Here is a 6,767-nt window from a genome sequence, read left to right on the forward strand (position 1 = left end):
ACAGCTGTGGCCAAGAGAGAAAAAAAGGCCTGTTATTCCAGTGTCAACACGTAAATATAAACAGTAGTGAAGGAGAGTGTACGTTGTGTTTCAGTGGGTGATGAGGCCATGTCACCCTGATGTCATAATGACAGAGTGAGCGACTGAAGGAGTGTGCTGTGTGGGGCTCTTGGCTGGAGGCGGAGGGGTGTGTCCTACCCTGACTAGAGACAGGTTTATTGGGCCTGATGAGTGCTAAGCTCCTGTGCCTAGCCACAATGGAGCCTGTGATCTCCCTTTGTGGCTCATTGGGAAGCACTGGTGCGCTCGGCAGCCCCCGCTCTGTCATTAGACAGATTGTGAACAGGCTGCACAAGGCCCAGCCAGGGATGACGGAGCCACCAGCCACTTCATTAGGGGCATTATGAAGAGGACTGAAGCTTTCTTCTCTCCGCCTGTGTCCAGAATTCACAGGTCTGTTTAATCACATAATTCTCCTCAAGTGCCCCAAGGAGGCTGCAGCACAGCAAGGGCCCTTTAGACCCATGACAACTTGGAGAGATTAATTATATTCATCTTTTGGAATATCTGCAGAATAAGAGGGAATTTGATATTGGCTTGCTTTTATTTTTTTTCCTCTAGTCTTTTTCCAACCAGCTCTTTGATGTCCTCCTGTTATTGTTGGGGGGCGTCTGTGCGATTCTCTGCTGCCTGAGCTTTGATATGCTCTAGCAGGGGTTAAGGGTTAGCGTCCAGAGGTCCGGGGCCAGGACGTCCTAACTTCTGTCTTGGAGAGGGGTGACCTCTGGACCCAAGGGTTGGTCAGAGAGACTCCAAATTCTGCCTCCCTTTGATGCACGCTCTTTCACAGCAGTTAATTAGCCGGGGTGGCTAAACGTTTAGCCTGGGCGTGAAAGAGTCTGGGATAGCATGTGTGTCCAAGACATTGCCTGCTTTTTTTGTGTGTCACAAGGTCTTTTGAAACAATGTGGTACTTGGACAACTTGTTTGCATAGGATAGTGGGTGAATGCTGCAGCCTATTCACAGGAGCTCATTCACCAGGAGGAGTTTTGAGAAGGCCTTTCTGGTAATGAAGAGAAGTCCTTGACATTTCACTCGTTTCCTCTAATCAACTACATGATTTCCCTCTTTTTTCAGCCTTTGTTTTCTATATGTAACAGGGATCTATCCTACAGTGATGTGAAATAGAAAAACCTCTTTTTTCTATGTATCATTTCAAGTCACTGCTACATATCTTCCCCAGTCTTCATACAGTCTTTGGGGGGGCATAAATATAAATTTCTGAGTATATGGCTTTCATCAGGTATCCAGTGAGCAGTCAGGATTTCAAGCAGGATCCAATTTTCCCTTTCCCTCTATTCTAACAACTCCTATAAGCAGCCATGAGCCAGACTGGTAGCCTCAGCTGTAACATACTGGATTCATCACCGCTTAAATATCACTTCTTTACTGCTGCACGTCAGGGATAATAATTTCCCTGTGTGTCAGTAGGAAGGGGCAAATAAAGCCTGTTTGTTCGATTCTGGAGAGGCAGTAAAACTCCCCTTTGCCTCCTGGCCCAGAGCGCACAAGCCTACAATAACAAGGTAATATATTACATCAAGACTAAACAGCAATAGACCTGAATTTAGATACAGCAATGAACACATCTGTGCTCTTCATTGCAGTGCCTGTAAATACAATAAGTCATTAAGCACCAGTCACGTATTTAAGTTTTCTTTTCCTGCCAAATCTTCTTTAGCCTAAGGCAACCTTCAATCATATGCCGACAGAGCAACATCAAATAAAATTTCATTTCATGTTGTTTGGGCTTTGGGTAGTGGAAGGAGGGAGCCAGGTTGGGTCTGGTTGATACTGTAGAGATATTGATCTGCTATTGAGCAAACTGTGTCCAGACAGTTTCCATCCCCAGGGAACCAAACACTAAATCATTCTCTCATTTTAAGCTAACTTGTATGTCTGCAGAGCTGCCAAAGCTCTCAGGGTAGACAAAACTTTAAAGTAGAGTAGTGTCATTTGTCCTGTCTGACTCCTTCTTCCTCATGTCTTCTGTCTTCAGCTTTGCATTCATTGCACCTTATATTGATTCAAACGAAGCCGCTGCCACTACAAACTATGATCTTAAAGACATATTCCCAAACAACACCCTTTTTGTCTTAACAAGCATGAAAGGATTTTCGGAGATTTACACTCTGCCTGTGATTTAAACATCAAGGCTTAACCTATTTCTTTATGAAGAAGGAGTTGCAGGGGATGGGGCTGTTCTCAGTGTATAACTTGATGATTCACTAATTTGTGGATGAGTGGAAAGAAATAGCTTTAACCCCTTTTGTGACTTGTAAATGTATCTTATTTTTATGATCAACCACAGTGTTTCTTATTTCTGATGGTGCTGTAGTGTGGTCTGTAAACGGGGGAAGCTCAATCTCCAAACACGATATTCATCCACTATGTGAAGGGGGAATTTTCTGAGCTTTAAACCATACAATGACTAATACAATAGAGCTTTGTTATGAATCATGAATCACAGGAACTGAAAGAGGTGAAGCATCTTCAAGTATCTAAAACTGAGTCCACTCGTCCGCAATTGAACTCTTCTTGGATACAAAGGCTAAACCAATGATCCTTATTTATTTCACTTTTACCAAAATGCAGAAATCGTATTTTATTTCAAACTGTTTAAATTATTCTTAAGTAATCTGATGATTATTGTCAATAAAATGCCATAAATCCAATTATTTTATGATATACAGACGTTTTCTGCACAGTTCCTCACAGCTGTTGCTCTGTTATCATGTATGAAGTCATCAAACTATGAAGCATTCAGTATGAGGATCATAATAAACCACTGAATCAAGCAACTCTCCTGTTCCAAACCTTTTTCTCAAGTCAGTACATCTGTCTGATCCAATGATTGCTGGAGCGTATAGTCCCCCCATATGTGCTGTTTTGTTTGTGTCTGTGTGCCTTTGTATGCAGTTTCCTTGGTAGTCAGGACAGGTTTCGCAGTGCTCGGCGCTGTTCTCCAGCTCAGCCACCTGCAGCTGGGGATCGATCGATGCTCTGACACCCACAACCTAACCCCCCCACCAACTAGCCCCCACCTTCAGAATCCCGTCCCATCAATGTCTGTATCAACCAGACCAACAGGGGGCTGCCTGTTTCTACATTTCTCTGGTGTGGGTCAAGCGCACATCCATATGATTTCATGGCTGTGCAAATGACACAAATACAAACATAAGTTGACAAAAAAAACTCACCAACCATAAATGTATATAAGATGCAACATGTCATCTACAACAATATGTGAAATCGCTGAAAGGAGGACAATACAAACATGTTCAGGCATATACTACACTAAATTATTATTTTTTGTTTCCTGTCATTTATTATATTTATCTATAAAGGTGTCAGATAACACTTTCTTTGTTCTATTCTGCATTTAAATCATATATTTTTCTATCTTTAATGTGTTTTCATTTGTTACCCCTTTCTCTATCCCCCATATATACACAGTACAGAAACATTTAATAGATAGTTTATAAGACATAATGTAGCTGTAAGCAGATAGATGTGTTTATTAATGTACTATAACTGCCAATAACTCCTCCTGTGGGAAGTGGAAGGTGATGAATGACACTATAGTCAAACATATTTGTAATAATATAAAATACAGCTTAATAGGACAAAATGTTATTATTGACAAAAGCTGTAGACTAACAAACACTATCCTTATATCTGCTTATAATGACATTATAGTGTGTTATCAGACATTCATATAAATGCTAAATAAAGTGCTCTGTTACCTGTTTATCTGCCTGGAATGAAATTAAGCCAAATGAAAAGAAAAATAAAATAAAAAATAAAACACATGAACAAACCTATGTGCACAAACATGTACACTAATGCATGTAATTGCTCATGCAGACTCACGCGGTCACACAAACACACACAAGTACACATTACTCATAGCCTATCAACAGGGCGCAGGTAGAACTCGGCCCATCCCTGCTCATTCCAAACACTGAAACTAAGGAGATTTGGAGGGCTGCTGACTCAAATCCCTCTTATTTTAGAACTCCTACACCTCATCAGCCTCATCGTGGCACATGGGTTTTGACAAGAACAAACTGGTCCTGCTGGAGAAGCGGAGGTTGTGCCAGACCCTTACAAGATACTCCCTGCTGCAGATCCAGAGGAGAGAAGTTTTCTATTATCAAGGACTCTCCCTTAATGATGAAAGTAAACAACCAGAACAAGAGTGTTTAATATTTCATAGCCCACCCACAGGTGTAGTGGTGTGCGGGGAATAACACATACATCCACACATACCAATGCGGCTCTGATTAAGACAAGGGAACTGTCCCTGCTGCAATTGGCCAGATTTCCTATGTGTGTGTGTGTGTGTGTGTGTGTGTGTGTTTAGGGTCTTGAACATATTTGCTGCCTCAGTCTTTTTTTTTCTCTCCCTCTCTCCTCTGCCCTCTCTCTGCGGTGATATATGGAACATATGGGAAATTATTGTGGGGTTATAAAGGGCTGTTGACTTCAGCAGACATGCAATAAATTACGCTGTTTGTGCAGGGGAGGAAAAACACAAGCTCTTTAGAAACACTTAGTGCAGATTTCCTGTACAGACTTAAGTCTCCCTCTCTTTTTCTCTTTCTTCCTCTCTTCCTTTCTCACTCCTCCTCTTACCCTTCAGCCCATTCCCTCTGTCTCTTCCTGACTCCCTCTCACTGTTGTAGCGCGGGCCACAGCACAATCTCATTCTGTTCTCCTAGTTGGTGGTAACACAGTGGGATATATCCACACAAATTACACACATAAAACTCGCAAAGCCTGGAAAATATTTTAATAGTTTCCGCACCCCCTTAGCGGCAACAAGCTGCATGTGCAGAGCTGGTGAACACCACCAACATTATTGGTGCAATTAAATGTGAAACACAAGAGAGGAACATAAGGGAGTGGGAGCCCAAAATGGCTGTAAACAAGGAAAATGACACTTGACAAGTTGTAATTTATGGACGTCGTTTCAAAGGCAAGAGACTCACCGTTCCTACTCTGGCAGAGGAGGAAGAATGAGGCACAAGGATCCAGGCATTAGAGGAACTATTCACAGAATGTTAGCGCATCAAAGCCACACAGAGACAAAAAAGGGGAAGAGAAAGCTGTGACTTCAAAGTTGAAGCATGATGAGCAATGCTCAGAGAGAGAGAGAGAAACCAAGAGAAAGACAGGAAGTGTGTGTGTGTGTGTGTGTGTGTGTGTGTGTGTGTGTCAGAGTGAGAGAGAGAGAGAGAGAGAGAGAGAGAGAGAGGGAGAAAGCTTTGCAGGATGACAGTACCCAAAGCATGCATGGGATTGGGGGGTGAGGGGGGAGGAGGCCCCTGGATACAGGCGTACTCTCCTCATCTCAAAGAATGCTAAATCACACACACACACACACACACACACACACACACACACACAGGCTGTCTGGGGAAGAGACGCCATTAGAGAGAATAGAATAGGACTTGAGATCTCATACTCCAACTCCATCTAGAAACAAATCAGAGTCACCATTTACGTGTTTACTCTCTTTCCAAAATGAGGACAAAACTGAACCAAAACAGTCTCAGAAAATAAGCACGCTGAAGAAAACTGAAGACGTTGTCATGCTTGATGAAAGGTTCCAATTTATCCTTCAACAACAGCATCCGAGGCCAGATGTTTACGGTGAGAGTTACACTTTGTGATTTGACTGCAAATACGCTCGCCTCACTAACTCTGCATACGGTTTACCGGTGCGATTCCCCATTACACTTCCAACACAGTGGCTTAAAATGGTCTATTTAATTTGTTTGTTGTGCAAACAGTGTTATAAGAACACTCAAAAGCGTTGTACTTTGGTTTCTCCAAACTCATCTTTAAGCAATTTGTCATTTTTAGTCACTCAATCATGACTAAGGTCTGTTTTCTACAGAGCACCCAACCCCGCTATTTAACAGCTCTCCAGTTTCTTATCTGCTTTTCAAGAATTACATTTAAAAGCAAATTGATAAAACGATCTAATGCATGTGGAGCACAGCATAAGCTCATTCTTCAAAGTTATTGGACCTGCCAAAGGCATTGAACAGTGAAAAATGTTTAATTTGAGCAAAGTGCAATCACTTTACTTGAAAGTGCTGCTTCTCTCAAACGTGATCCATTTGTTGGCCCTGAATCCCACAGTGGACCTAAGGAAGTAATGACGATTAACCAAAATTTGAAAGTCTTCACAGCGGATACAGAAGAAGAGATCCTGCAATTCACAGAATAGCAAGATGCTTGTCTGATGCATCAAGCACCTCCAATTGCAGCTCATTAACTCAGGGGGAAGCGTTCTACAAACACGGAGAGAAACTATTAAAATACTTCCATTAACTGGAAGAATAAATATCTCGGTTGCAGCCCGAAGTGTCTTCATTTGGGCTCAAATGTGAGATATGTCGTTGCTATGGTAATATGGCAATGGCTGTGGCCCTCCTCCCAGCTGTTGGTGGGTTTTGTGTGTGAGAGAGAGAGAGAAAAAGAAAGAGAGAGGCTGTGTGACTGTGTGTTTGTGTGCGTGCACGCATGCATTGATGCTGCCTCCGTGCTGTGTTCCCCCTTTCAGTCTTCAGAATAGTGTCTCTACTAATCCGTGAAAGTTGCGGTGCTCTGAACCAGTGGCCAAGCCTTTTCTCACTGAACCAAGGCCCAGGGTCTGTGCTCTGCTTTACACTTGATTGGTCCCTCCCGTGGC

The sequence above is a fragment of the Trachinotus anak genome, unplaced genomic scaffold, assembly GCF_046630095.1.
Source record: "Trachinotus anak isolate AG129_WGS33_773 ecotype Australia unplaced genomic scaffold, CSIRO_AGI_Tana_v1 ptg000021l, whole genome shotgun sequence".
In the NCBI taxonomy this organism is placed as follows: Eukaryota; Metazoa; Chordata; class Actinopteri; order Carangiformes; family Carangidae; genus Trachinotus; species Trachinotus anak.